At 38.9% G+C, this 14,421-nt stretch overlaps 1 protein-coding gene across 4 annotated transcripts in view; it reads left to right on the top strand.

The window, feature by feature from the left end:
* Positions 1-14,421, top strand: part of SCAF8 (SR-related CTD associated factor 8) — a 229,674-nt gene that overhangs the window by 119,006 nt on the left and 96,247 nt on the right. Inside the window, exon 22 of one of the 4 annotated variants that reach the window (XR_004442878.1) lies at positions 11,829-11,984. The exons of 2 other annotated variants lie outside the window; for them this stretch is intronic. The gene's annotated coding sequence lies outside the window, so the exon portion shown is untranslated. Of the gene's footprint in view, positions 1-8,854; positions 9,103-11,828; positions 11,985-14,421 lie in introns of those variants that run through there. One more of the 4 variants, XM_033234979.1, reaches the window with a different exon arrangement.

Below are 14,421 nucleotides of genomic sequence, written 5' to 3'. Positions count from 1 at the left end.
TTAGGATTTTTACTTACTAAATATAACTGAAATTTGCATTTCCATGGCCTTGATTCAGTCCTTTTTTTTTGAGACGGAATTTCACTCTTGTTGCCCAGGCTAGAGTGCAGTGGCACGATCTTGGCTCACTGCAACCTTCACCTTCCCAGTTTCAAACGATTCTCCTGCCTCAGCCTCCCAAGTAGCTGAGATTACAGGAGCCTGCCACCACGCCCGGCTAATTTTTGTATTTTTAGTAGAAATGGGGTTTCACCATGTTGGCCAGCCTGGTCTCGAACTCCTGACCTCATGATCCGCCCACCTCGGGCTCCCAAAGTGTTGGATTACAGGCGTGAGCCACTGCACTGGCCTTGATTCAGTCCTTCATTGATGGTTCCAGTGGCTTCAAAACTATCTTCCAGGCTCAATACTGACAAACACATCTTCTGCAGTGCTTACCAGAGTATTTTTTTCCAGAATTTTCCTAGGTAAAAAGAGAGCATCTGGAGCTACATTACCGGAGTTTGAATTGAGGGCGAATCATTTTTGTTTTGGGTGCTTCAAAATTCTCAGTGGTAATGAACATGTTAGTACCAATTTTATAAGGTTGATGTAGGGTTAAGCGACTGAGTACATGTAAAGCACTTGGAACAGTTGTGGGTATACATAATGATAGCTGCTGTTACTTTATACAATCATTAATGTTGTAATACACATCTGAACACACATACCTACCAAAAGTTCTTCATTTCTGTGATAACCTACCAAATAAACTGCTTATTCTGACTTGCTGGACTCATCATAACCTGTTTACTTTTCCAGTTTCTTCTCTGGTCTCTGCTGTAAATACCATGTGTTTCAGCAATCTGATACTCTTAGAAGTTCCTCCAGAGTGCTTTTACTGCTTGACTGTTTCTTCTCCCTGAAATGCTGTCCCCATCTCCACCATGTAGACTCCTACTTAGTTGACCTGTTTACTTTTTCTATTTTAAACAAATGAACTCTTTGAGGACAGAGATCTTATTCATGCTTATAATGTCTGACTCATAGTACACATTTAGTAAAAATTTGTTGAAAGCATAAATGAACATTTAAAAAACAAGAAGAGACTTGGCATGGTACAATTCCAGCACTTTGGTAGGCTGAGGTAGGAGGATTGCTTGAACCCAGGAGATCGAGACTAGCCTGAGCAACAAAGTAAGACTCCATCGCTACAAAAAACCTAAAAATATTAGCCAGGTATGGTGGTGTGCGCCTGTCATTCCAGCTACTTGGGAGGCTGAGGTAAGCACATCACTTGAGCCCAGAAGGTCAAGGCTTCAGTGAGCTGTGTTCATGCTGCTGCACTGCAGCCTGGGGGAGAAAATGAGACCCTTTTTTTTTTTTTTTTTTTTTTTTTTTTGAGACAGTCTCGCTCTGTTGCCCAAGCTGGAGTGCAGTGGCACGATCTCACCTCACTGCAGTCTCTGCCTCAGTACCAAGTAGCTGGGACCACAGGCACCTGCCACCACGGGGTTTCACCATGTTGGCCAGGCTGGTCTTGAATTCCTGACCTCAGGTAATCCACCTGCCTTGACCTCCCGAAGTGTGGGGATTACAGGCGTGAGCCACTGCACCCAGCCAAGACCCTGGCTTCAAAACAAAACCTAGAAGAGTCAGACCACTGATATCTGGAAAAATTAGTTATTTGTTACACAAAGCCTTGCACCAACAACAAGCATCACTTTTGGAAGCTTGTGATGCAGGCTTCATCCCAGTCACCGAATCAGGGTCTGCATTTTTAAAAGATCCTCAAGTGATTGATAGGTGTGATAAAATTTAGTTGTAGTTCATTTATCGTTTCCCCAACAAACATGGGTTTTCATATATTTGAAGTCTTATGTTTTGATGTTACTACAGATTAAAAGAATTTTGTAAATAAGCTTAGTGACAGGAAAAGTAAAACAAATTTAAAAATAGTTAAACTGAATAATGTTTTTTTTTCCTCCTAGACAACAGTTAGCAGAAGACATATGTACAGTTGTTTCTGAAGGCGAGATCATTTTTTAACTAGAGCTGCTCCATGGTGTATTTAAGAGTTTTATTTGATACCATCTCTGATAATATTAGAGCCTTGAGAGCATGTCTCATATGAATATTTTTGTTTTACCTATAGGTTGAATTTCATGAAATGTTGAGGTGGAAGTCTGTGGATTAGGACTGAGGGAATACCTTCTTAGACTTCTTTGGTTCTTTCTGATTTTTTGACAGGCTTCCCTAAGTTTGTCCTAGGCCTCATTCTACCTTAGTAGATACTGGCAATGTGCCCATTAGGAGAGAATAGAATTTAGTAAAATGTGAAAGGTCTTTAAAAAGTGTCATTGGTAAATAAGATGAAAAGATTGGAAACCATCAAAACTTTATTATTTAAAAGTTAATGTAAGCACTGTGTTCAGCTCAAGCACCTTAAGAGGTATGTCTTCCGTTCTTACACATCAGCATACAGAGGTGAATGTTATTATATGGCACAGCTTTTGTGTAGTACATGTTTCAGTCACAGTATTAAAGTTTCTATTAAAATATTTCTAAAAATATGGGAAATGTGATATTTTAAATGGGCCTGAAAAAAATAGCTTACAGTTAAATGTTTTTGTTTTGTTTTGTTTTGTTTTTGAGACGGAGTCTCGCTCTGTTGCCCAGGCTGGAGTGCATTGGCCGGATCTCAGCTCACTGCAAGCTCCGCCTCCCAGGTTTACACCATTCTCCTGCCTCAGCCTCCCGAGTAGCTGGGACTACAGACGCCCGCCACCTCGCCCGGCTAGTTTTTTGTGTTTTTTTTAGTAGAGATGGGGTTTCACCGTGTTAGCCAGGATGGTCTCGATCTCCTGACCTTGTGATCCGCCCTTCTCGGCCTCCCAAAGTGCTGGGATTACAGGCTTGAGCCACTGCGCCCGGCCCAGTTAAATGTTTTTATCAGATTATGAGAGTTCCAAGTTTCTAGATTATTTGGAATAGTTTACAAAATAGTTTAAACAGACTTTAAACTCGTTTCAAAATTCAAATGTAGACGCCTGAGGGGTGAGAGAGAAAGAGAGTATGTTACCACATGTTTATCATTGGAATGTAGAAACAAATTCATACTCAATTCAGCAAATACTTATTGAAGAATATATTTCAGATGCCTTGATTGATAAAAGTTGGTGACAGTAGGTAACTGAGAAAGATATTATGGTATTGACAGAGCACAGTCCCTGCCTTTAAGGAGTTTACCTTTTAAAAGGTGAGAGACAGCCAGTAAACTATTTCAATGTAATGTATGAATTGATGTAAGAGACGGGTTTGTAAGATACAGCTAGAACATAGAGAAAGGACACTAGTTGCTAGATTTTCGTTAGAAGATGCATTTTTGTTTCAGCAAATTAACTTCCTAAGTCTCAATAACCTCATCTATAAAAATGGAAATAAAAAGTACCTAGACGGCTCATTTTGAGGGTCAAATGAAAATACATGTGCAGTGCTTAGTACAATACATAAAACAGACTGCATAATGTTGACTGCTACTAATACTTAGTGGCAATTACTTAGGGAATCTTTCCTTCTGTCTTTGTGATTTCTGCTTCCCTTTCTCTCTTCCTTCCTTTTTTTTTTTTTTTTTAAATATTCGTAGCCCTAGTCCATGGATTTAAAGGAAGCATTGCTAAAATCGTGGAGGTCAAATTTAGGTTTCTTTGGACATTTCTTTTCTCCTGTTGTCCCCTCCCTGCCCACCCAACATAAGTAACCCTAGTCTCCTCTTTAACTTTTGAAAGTTTCCAGAACAGTAATGGTAGGGTCCTTTTACAGCATGATGTCACGTGTTATTCAAGTCTTGTACTGTCAGATATGGTAGCCTTCAGTCACATAGTGCTATTTAAATTTATAAAAAATTAAAAATTCAGTTCCTCAGTCACACCAGTCACCTTCAATGTTCAACAGTCACATTAGCTAGTGGCTACCAAATTGAGCAGCACAAATACAGAACATTTCCAGGAAGTCCTATTTTATAGTGTTACTCTAGAAGAGCAATTGCTGATAACATAGGCTGTTTACCTTAATTAAAATTATATGATTCAGAATTCTCTGTCCCGAACTATATTAAAAAAATATTTTTTTAATTCTCACTTCTGGTTAGTTTCCATTAAGGAGTTACCATGCTTGGCAATGCTGAATCTTATTTTTATAAATATAAACTCTACATTGGTATTTTAATTTGTGTTTTAAGACTTATTAAAATGTCTTGGGGTGTTTTTTTTCAAATATAATTCAGTGAAGTTTTCAGACTCTTTTAAGCCACATCTTTAAAATGCTATTTCTCATTAAAGATAACGTAACATAATGTTGCGATAAATATGTATTCTGCTTTACAATAAATATATAGACTGCTTTAATCCCTTCTTCTTCAGTCTTTTATGTATTGTATTTGCCTTTTCTGAGCAACTCAGCTTGTTTTTTCCAGATAGTATTCAGTTAGGGTGCTTCATATACCAGCTGCCATTTACATCTATGTTATTACCTATGACAGACACATACACATGCTGACAGATGATTTTAAGTCAGTCAGTCCATCCTTAAGATTGCCAGAAGACCAGAAAGATTATCTACTAACTGCTGCTGGGCAGATTTTACACTGAGTTTGAAGTGTTCAGTTATATATAACATTCTGGATCAGTTCATCTAGAACTCATCCATAATTCTTCCTGGAAGTGTCCTCGTGTAGCTGTCAGGATCTTTCCAGAGAGACTTTTAAAAAAATTCTGCAGCCCTAAAAATGATGTTTGCTACTTTCTGATTTGTTGCAATATAAACATATTATTTACAGACAATATAAGTAAATAGTTCATTTTCATACTGTGAACTACGTTATTGCCATGTTGACCTGTTCAGTTCACTGTATACTGTATAAAGCCGTATTCTCAACAATATATCACGATATCAATGATGGTTAGTAATTAGTCTTTTATTCTGAAAGATTGGGCACCAGATCAGAGTTGAAGAGAAAGTGAATAAACCTTTAATGTTTTAACAATATCTTGGAGTTTGAAAACACCATAGAGATCACTTACTGTATTTTTTAGGAAATAAAAAATTTAAAAGAGATTGTGACTTATAGTCATGAGCCTAGGTAGCAGTGTTCTTTTTTAATATATACTGTATTCCATATAAGTTTGTATATAATTAAATGTTTACAATTTGCACATCTCTATAGAAATGCAATGAACAAATTTGAATTCAGAGAGACTTAAGGAGGGCAAGTGACTTCATGTCTCATTGTCTCAGTTTTTTTTGTTAATGTAAAATGGGCCAATTATTGTATTGAGCTTAAGTGTTTGTTTTGAAGACCTAAAGAGTAATGCGTGGTACTAACACATGCCATGGCATGGTTGAATCTTGACGATACTTTGCTAAGTAAAAGAAGCCAGACACAGGCCGGATGCGGTGGCTCATGCCTATAATCCTAGCAATTTGGGAGGCCAAAGTGGGTGAATCACCTGAGGTGAGGAGTTGGTGACCAGCCTGACCAACGTGGTGAAACCCCGTCTCTACTAAAACTACAAAAAAATTAGCTGGGCGTGGTGGTGTGCACCTGTAATCCCGGCTACTCAGGAGGCTGAAACAGGAGAATTGCTTGAACCCAGGAGGCAGAGGTCACAGTGAGCCGAGATCATGCTATTGCACTGCAGCCTGGGTGACAAGAGCAAAACTCCATCACACACACACACACACACACACAAAAGCCAGACACAAAAGATCACATATTATGATTTATTTATATGAAATGTCCAGAGAAGCCAAATCAGTAGAGACAGAAAATAGATAAGTGGTTACCAGCGGCTTAGGGGTAAGGGGGTGGGAAAGAATGGACAGTGACTGCCGATGGTTACAGTTTCCTTTCAGCATGATGAAGATGTTCTGAAATTGGTGGTGGTTACACATCTTTGTCAATATACTTAGAACTACTGAGTTGTACACTTGAAAAAGGTGAAATTTATCATATGTGAATTGATCCCTCACTAAGAAAAAAAGGAGTAATGCATGTAAAGTACTTAGCAGGTACCTATTACATAATAAGCTTTTTTTTTTTTTTTTTGAGATGGAGTCTCGCTCTGTCACCAGGCTGGAGTGTGGTGGCACGATCTCAGCTCACTGCAACCTCTGCCTCCCAGGTTCAAATGATCTTCCCGCCTCAGCCTCCCAAGTAGCTGGGACTATAGGCATGCGCCACCATACCCAGCTAATTTTTGCATTTTTAGTAGAGACAGGCTTTAACCATGTTGGCCAGGCTTTCTCAATAAGCTGTCTTTATAAAGATTTTTGGCTACTGTTATTAGGAATCATTTGTGAATTTTAAGAAAATAATGCAGAAAAACTAGGAAGTATAGGCTGGGCGGGGTGGCTCACCCAGCCCCGCACTTTGGGATCCCAGCACTATGGGAGGCCGAGGCAGGTGGATCACCTAACGTCAGGAGTTTGAGACCAGCCTGACCAACATGATGAAACCCCATCTCTACTAAAAATACAAAAATTAGCTGGGTGTGGTGGCGGGCGCCTTATAATCCCAGCTACTTGGGAGTGTGAGGGAGAAGAATTGCTTGAACCCAGGAGGTGGAGGTTGTGGTGACCGGAGATCGCGCCATTTCACTCCAGCCTGGGAATGAAGAGTAAGACTCCGTCTCAAAAAAAAAAAGAAAAAAGAAAAACTAGGAAGTATAATATTTAGTATTGTATTTTATTTTACTGCCTGAAATACAAATGATTTAACCACTAATGGCATATTTTAATTACTTTTTCAGCAGTAGAATGTAAAAAAGATATTTACTAACACTAGTTTCCAAATTCATAGCAAGTTTTTTCCAATAAAGAATCCCATGTTTTAGTAGTACAGTACTATTTAAATATTTTTCTTAATATATAAGCCATTAAAATGGCAAATTTTATGTTGTATACATTTTACCATGATTTTTTAAAGTAATAAATACTAAGTCTCACCAGAGCTCTTAATCCTTCAGAAGCCTTTTTTCTATGTGTATGGTCCTGCCCTTTTTATTATTTCAGAAAAAGGTAGTCATAGTGATAGAAATCTTTAATGATGGCAGTTTATATGTATCTTTAGTTTGTGGCTTTTAAAATGAAAATTATTACAGCTGACATCTAATATATGTATCTACTAGGTACTGAATAGGGCACCCACAGGAAGTAAATTCCATACCTTAAATTAATCTCATGTTGTTAATGTGATAAAATAGAAGACTCAGCGTTGTTGGTCTGGGGGAAACTGATGTTTTAGCTTCTCTTCTCAGCTGTCATAGTGGTGCCAGTAACTTACAGAGTAGAAAATGCTCTGGTTAACGCTCAGAATCTGTAATGAAGAGCTATTGTAGATCTTCGTGTGATACTAGTAGCAGAAAAAAGAGTTTTTGTTTTAAGGGCTTACATAAGATAGTTGAGGACAAAGAATGCACTAAGGATAGCCCCAGTGCCTCCGAATGGCTCTTGATGTATGATGGTTGCTCAGATATTTGTTTAATAAATCAATTTACAGGTATTCATTGGGATGCAATTTGATGATAATTAAATGCATAAATTGTGATAGCTATTTATCAAGCCAGTTTTATATGCTAGCATTTTGTTTGAGTGAGAGATTGGGTGGGGATGGAGATACCAGGAAATTCTGTAAGTGTTACCGCCTTCAAGGAACTTGGAAAGGTGGTGGGCGATGGGGAAGATACTAAAGAATGGTGTAAAAAACCCAAGGTTGAATATAGCCAAGTGCTTCAGTACTTGGTGAAGGTGCGAAATGCTCCATATGAAGAGAAAATGTAGTGGTGACTAGATTTATGGTGGGAGTGGGATTTGGGGTAGGCCTCGAAGGACTATCTTAAAGGCTGAGAAAGGGTGAAAGGTATTTGCATTTAGGGATACTGATCAGTTATGAGACCAACTAGAGCAAAGGTGTAAAGCCTAAGAGTCAACCCCTCGAAAGTTAATGAAATGTGAGTTCCATCTGACTGGAGCTGGGAAGTCCACTTTAGGAGAAGGTGACAGACTTATGGTTGGATTGGTTAAGTGAGATGGCGTTATACAGAATCTTCATCATCAGAAGCGGAGTAGTTCATGGTTCACATAGACTCCAGAGGAGGAGTCAGGGGACTTAGTATAGGTTCTCTAACTGAAAAAAATTGGTGTTTAAGGAGAGATTAATTTGGTAGTTTTGTGTATGGTGTGAAAATGGGGTTGGACAGACTAATTAATGAGTTTGCTCCAGAGTGCCCTTGTGTGGGGTATACACTGTTTTTTTTTTTTTTTTTTTTTGAGGCACAGTTCTGTGGCGCAATCCCAGCTCACTGCAACCTCGGCCTCCCAGGGTCAAGCGATTCTGCCTCAGACTCCCGAGTAGCTGGGACTACAGGCGCCTGCCACCACACTCCACCAATTTTTTGCAGTTTTAGTAGAGATGGGGTTTCTCCATGTTGGCCAGGCTGGTCTCAAACTCCTGACCTCGAGTGATCTGCCCACCTCGGCCTCCCAAAGTGCTGGGATTACAGGTGTCAGCCTCTGCACCTGGCCTAGTGTACACTTTTATATGACACATAAGGCTGGGTCTAGGCAAAATTATAAGTAGATTATTGCCTTTTGCCTTTTTTCCCCCACTGTTTTCCCCCGTTTCTCTCTTCATTGTCCCCATAGACCCTAATATTACAATAGATTGTCTAGCTATAATAATAGATTCTAGACAATCAGCTGTTATTCAGTGAGTTTGTGATTTGGGGGATAATCTCTTTTTTAAAAAACACAAATTCTCACTTTAATAAGTGACTTTTGTAAACCAAGAGCTTTCCTTGTCAAATTTTCATTATAGGTTAATGATGAAATGGCAGGTAATTCACACTTTGGACAGAGCACACCGCCCCTGTGGAATCACCCTACAGAAGAGGCCAGCTATAAAGGATGTCTTACACCTTTAAGATCAGTGTTTCTCAATGTGTGGACCATGGATAACTATTAGAATACCTAAAGGATTTGTTTAAAATTCAGGCTGAGCCCCTCCCAAGACCTAATAGAGCTAAAAGCTTTGGGAGTAGGTGGAGGAAACCTGCATCTTTACCCAGCAATCCAGTTAATTTATATGCATACTACATTTTGAGACCCACTGATGAAAGAATTCCAGTTTTCTATAGTTACTCTAGCAAGGAACCTTCTCATTTCATATATATTAGGTTATTTCTACATGGGACATTTCCCAGTAGACCATATTATTTATGGTATCTTACTAGGTGGAAGCCAAAAGAACATTAAATAATCTGCTGGTGTTTGGGGGTTAGTTTTGCACTATTTCTTACAGTGCAAGCAATTCTTGTTACCTTGTAAAACGGTTCCCCCTTTGAAGGGTTGAATACTATTCACATAGCAGCCCAGCCTGTAGTGTATGTGTTTAATCTGTCAAATCTCATTCCATTTTTCTTCTATAAGAATGCTAATGATACCAATTTCTAGAATTGAATGATTTCTGCTCTGCCTGTTGAACTGCAAAATTGAAATCCCCTATAATAATTAGAGCCCTCCTTAGAGTATATTATAATGACCATTGAACCTGTATCTAAAAATTCTAGTAACTTAACCATCCAGTCTTAAAAACAAAAAATTAAAACAGGAACTCCAAAACAATCTCAGAAGTTAGAGTAGGTGAAGTTAGCCTGTTTTAGATGTGTGAAGGGATGGCAGTGCGGGGGGGTGGGGGGGAAGATGGATTATTAAGTATCATTTCTTACTGGGTAAAAATTGAAACAGGAGACCTTATAGCTGCCTTTTTATTACACTTGGCTTCCTTTTAACTTTATTGGCCTTTGGTTGGTACATATGTGAATAAATTTAGACTATTATTTTATTTGACAAACACTTAAAAATGAGTTTGTTCATATTCATTTTAGGTGGAGTTAGAAATGGAACCTAAACTGTAATATATAATATAGCATGCCGCTTTTTGTTCTGGTTTTATGGTAACATTGAAACTAAAATGTTTCTTTCTAATGTGTCCATCCTGACTGCCATCCTTAAACTAGAGCCTCTTGTCTGCTATCTGAAAAGAGCAACAGCAGGAAGGAAGCAATTGATTTATACACATTTGAATTAGTCTGTAAAGCCCAAGGCCTGTATTTGTTCAAGAAGACAGAAGTAGCAGTAATGCTCTTTGCATCCGGTGGATTAGATGCAAATGTGCAGGTTATCATCTTTCTAAGAAAAGCATTTTAATAAGGCAGATTTGTTCCCAGCTCTTCTTTTTTTTCTATGTATCTGTTGTGTTGATTTTTAATTTGGATTGTTTTCCACTGGCTTTAAAAATGTAAGCCTTTCTCAAAAGAGAAAGCATTTTGTAGCATCATAAAGTACATTGATTATACATCAAACTATATATAGTGTAGTTAGCTTGATGTAGACTGTGTAGCTTTGTAGTGTGCAACTTAGTTGTTTATTTAAATGAGAAACAAGTGACTAACTGGATCCCATCAAGGTGGGTGTTAGGTACAGCCTCAGCCATAAGACTTAAACAGGCCGGGTGTGGTGGCTCATGCCTATAATCCCAGCACTTTGGGAGGCCGAGGCAGGTGGATCACCTGAGGTCGGGAGTTCGAGACCAGCCTGACCAACATGGAGAAACCCCATCTCTACTAAAAATACAAAATTTGCCAAGCGTGGTGGTGCATGCCTGTAATCCCAGCTGAGGCAGGAGACTCACTTGAACCAGGAGACGAGGTTGCAGTGATCCAAGATCACGCCATTGCACTCCAGCCTGGGCAACAAGGACGAAACTCCCTCTAAAAAAAAAAAAGAAAAGAAAAAAGGCCTAATCAATACGTTTCCAAGGAGAAAGTGGGATTTTGAAATTCCTACTACCTGCCAAAAGACAAAATGTTCCTGACACAGCTTTACTACCAAGTGAAAAGATTTAAAAATTCATTAGCTATAGCAAAAATCAGTTTTCAGTTTTTCTGGTTACCAGTTTTCTGAAAATCATTTGATTTTCAAATCTGCTGTTAGATTGCATTGTGCTTTTAAATAGAGCATCTGGAGACTCTGCTATAAAACTCAGAAATGAAGATGTCTCCATTAAATTTGGTCATAGTAGCATGAAATCTTTTAGCTGAATATAAAACATTTCAACACCTTTAAAGGATAAACGCTCAATACCTTCAGGACTGTCAACTAATTTTATTAGTTATGTGGTACTAGATGCATCTCCCTTGGAGCATACTCTTAATTGTTAATTTAAAGTTCCTTGTAGCTTTAATTTTAAAGGACTTACTTGGAATGTTATTAACATTCCTCTCATTTTGCAATCCCCAACAGAATTTTGCCATTGCCAGATAATTTAACTAGTGCAGGAATTTGACTTTGTTATATACTCATGAGGGGCAAATTCTTTACTGATCATTTGATGGTTAGCTTTGCCAGAAGATTAGGAATATTACTATTTTAGTTTCCCAAGATGATAAGTCTTTGAAAATGGACAAGAGAGTTGACTCAGTAAAGGTTACAGCCACAAAACCAGCAGAATTGTGAAATTGTTCTCATTGCTGATAAAATTGAGTCTTTAAATGCATAATTGCATACATGTATGAATGCGTGTGCGCACGCGCGCGCACACACACACACACACACACACACTGGGAATGTAATCTGTAAAGTATGTTGCCAGTCTTAGATGATACTGTAAAATAAGTGGAGTTTTCATTGTCCCGGCTTTCTTTTCTGCTTGTTTTTATTGATTTTGAAATTAGCCTACCCCAATATCTTCCAGGGAATTTTTAAAAAGTTATCCTTCTCTCTTTCTTGAGGTTCCTCATATACTTTCTATCACACGCACATTTTCACGAGAGCAAAGTCTACCCTTAACTGAAATGAATGACTGCTGAATGATCAGGAACTCCAAGTCCACATGGAATTCTTGCTCTTCGGTCCCAGACTCTCCCTCCTTTGTCCCTCTCAGGCAGGTGAGCATTCTGTAGTTTGTAGGGACAGCTCCTCCTGGTTTGGGTTTTCTTCCTGTCATTGCCTTATTCCAGTTAATCATTACCTAGACTAGTTGCTAAGCTGAAAATTCATATTGTGGAATTTCATATTGGATAACATAGTTGCTTTTCTTGTTTTTTGAACAATGCTTTCAAAAAATAAAGGAAAAAATGAATCTCTTAATTATAGCATTTTGGAGCCTTAACATTTGATCAGCATTTAAAAGGCAGTGTTACATGTTTGAATTGTGGTGGTTCTTGAAACTTTTTTACTGCCTTCTTTGTCCTCATGGAGAATGTTGTCCTAAGCACAGAACTTGTCATTCGAGTATCTTGAGGATTTGTACAAATTGTTTATCCTGTGACATCAATTCTTTGTGCTAACTAGTTTCTGCCTTTGACAAGGCTTTTGAAATTTGTACAACAAAAGCTTCCACGGGTGAAGGACAGTGTAGTTTTGTTCACTGCTGATTCTTGGAGTGGTTAACATTTGGGGTGATACTTTGATTAAAGCAGACAAGAAAATATGTGAGGATAACTGTGGAAATAGAAAATATAAACATTTTAACATTCTCACACTGAGTGACTTTCACGTAAAGGTTTATTTCCTTTCAGGAATGTTGTCACTTAATTCAGTGATTTTTTATTTTTTCAAATTAATATTAGTTTGTTTTGACAAGTGAGTTTATCAGATTGCTTCATCTGACCAACATTTTTTAAAGTTCGGTACTCTGTCCTATTTTTTTGTCATGAACATCTCTCACGCTGATCTCATAATACCTGTTTTCTTTCTACCATCCACAGCACAGTCATTTTTCCTTTTTCTTCTTGTCATTCAAAATGGTGTTTATTTCGTATGTTTTGTTTTAAAAATAATACATGTTTATCATAACTCATTCAACTGGTAACAAAGGAGATGAAGTAAAAAATTCATAATTAGCCAGCCAGCCTAATTCTTCTTCTGCAGAGGCAACCACTGTTAGTTCCTCATGTGTTCTTCTAGATGCTTCCCGAGCATATAAGCCGCACATCATTTGTAACGCCTGCATAATATTCTGCCATGTGCTTAACCATAATTTAGTTAACCAGTTTTCTCCTGAGGAACACGTTTCCTGTTTTTCTGTTGTGCCCAGTATCTGCAGTTTCCCATGGTGCTCCAGTCCTCTACTGAGGAGGATTTCAGCTGTTTCCTGTTCTCCTCCCTATCCTACCCAGTCTTGACAGAGTTTGGTAGGATGTTTTTCTTTTCTTAGACATGTTATTTTAGAGCACTCAGGGATTCAGTAGTTACATGGAATTTCTTGATGTAATGTTTTGTTTTGAGATAAAAGTTTCATTCTTGTCACCCAGGCTGGATTGCAGTGGCGTAATCTCAGCTTACTGCAACCTCTGCCTCCTGGGTTCAAGCGATTCTCCTGCCTCAGCTTCCCAGGTAGCTGGGATCACAGGTGCCCACCACTACACCTGGCTAATTTTATATTTTTAGTAGAGAGGGGGTTTCGCCATGTTGGCCAGGCTGGTCTCGAACTCCTGACCTCAAGTGATCCACTCACCTCGGCCTCCCAAAGTGCTGGGATTACAGGTGTGAGCCAGCATGCCCGGCTGTGATTTAATGTTAATAATTTAAAAACCCATGAGTGTTTTCAGGGAATTAGAGTTAACTTTCAGAAAATTGCTTTTGTTGTGTCCCGTGTCATCCTTATGTGAGTAAAGCATTACCTGTAGGCTGGGAATAGAGAGTACAAAACAGAGGCCAGGCCCTGATGGATTCACCATGGGGCTTCACTCTTTCTCTTCACCTTTCACTACTGAAAGCTGTTAGTGTGTGTCTATTCACTATATGATCCTAGGGCATATTTTACTGATAGGATTATTTGAGTAGGAGTTGTGTGGTGGCAATAGTGAGTTGTTTTTTTTCGGTGATGGGGGTGGTTTTGAGGCAGGGTCTGGAGTGCAGTGGCATGATCTCAGCTCACTGCAGCTTTGACTGCCTGAGCTCGAGCAATTCTCTTGCCTCAGCCTCCCGAGTAGCTGGGACCACAGAAAGGAACCACCATGCCCGGCTAATTTTAAAAATTATTTGTAGAGGGGAGGTCTTGCTGTATTGCCCGGGCTGGTCTCAAATTCCTGGCCCAAGTGATCCTCCCACCTTGGCCTCCCAAACTGCTGAGGTTACAGGTATAGGCCACTGCGCCTGGCCCAGTAATTGCTTTAACAGTGGTTAATATGGATATTCCTTGAGCCAGAAGCATAATTTTCCCCATCTGATGCCCAGAATATGAAAAGAGAGAAGACATTAACAGGTCTGCAGAAGCAGGGCCCCACAAGGTGGTTACAGATATTGTTATGTGGGGCAGGGGTAGGGGAGGTGGTAGGGAGTTGTATGAAAAGTTTAGATCATTTTTTAGTAAAAACTATC

The sequence above is a fragment of the Trachypithecus francoisi genome, unplaced genomic scaffold (genome assembly GCF_009764315.1).
Source record: "Trachypithecus francoisi isolate TF-2019V2 unplaced genomic scaffold, Tfra_2.0 Lachesis_group15, whole genome shotgun sequence".
Taxonomy (NCBI): Eukaryota; Metazoa; Chordata; class Mammalia; order Primates; family Cercopithecidae; genus Trachypithecus; species Trachypithecus francoisi.
Note: the sequence above shows the minus strand (reverse complement) of the source record. Positions and strands in the feature narration are given on the sequence as shown.